Raw genomic sequence first — 369 nt, forward strand, 5'->3', positions numbered from 1 at the left:
TCCAAAGGGACAAGATCAGGCTCGAGAGGAGACGATTGGCATGGTAGGGTAGATGCTGAATGTGTAGTGGTTTGAGTCTGCTCTCTATGACTATACACACGTATCTTTGGTCGAGGCATAGTAGGAGAAGTATGAGTCACTCTCCCCCTGAAACAGGATACTAGTAGGGATGGCAATTTCAAGAGATAGTGGGACATCATCCACACTGGAAGGAGACCCCCCTGAAGAGGTGTCATAGTGTAGTATGATGAAATTCGTGAAAGACAACATCCATAGTCACAAATCAACGCTGAGTAGGAGGATAAAAACATCGATAGCCTTTCTGAGTAGGAGTATACAAAAAAAAAAATGCATCGAAGACCATGAGGA

The sequence above is a fragment of the Macadamia integrifolia genome, chromosome 7 (assembly GCF_013358625.1).
Source record: "Macadamia integrifolia cultivar HAES 741 chromosome 7, SCU_Mint_v3, whole genome shotgun sequence".
Taxonomy (NCBI): domain Eukaryota; kingdom Viridiplantae; phylum Streptophyta; class Magnoliopsida; order Proteales; family Proteaceae; genus Macadamia; species Macadamia integrifolia.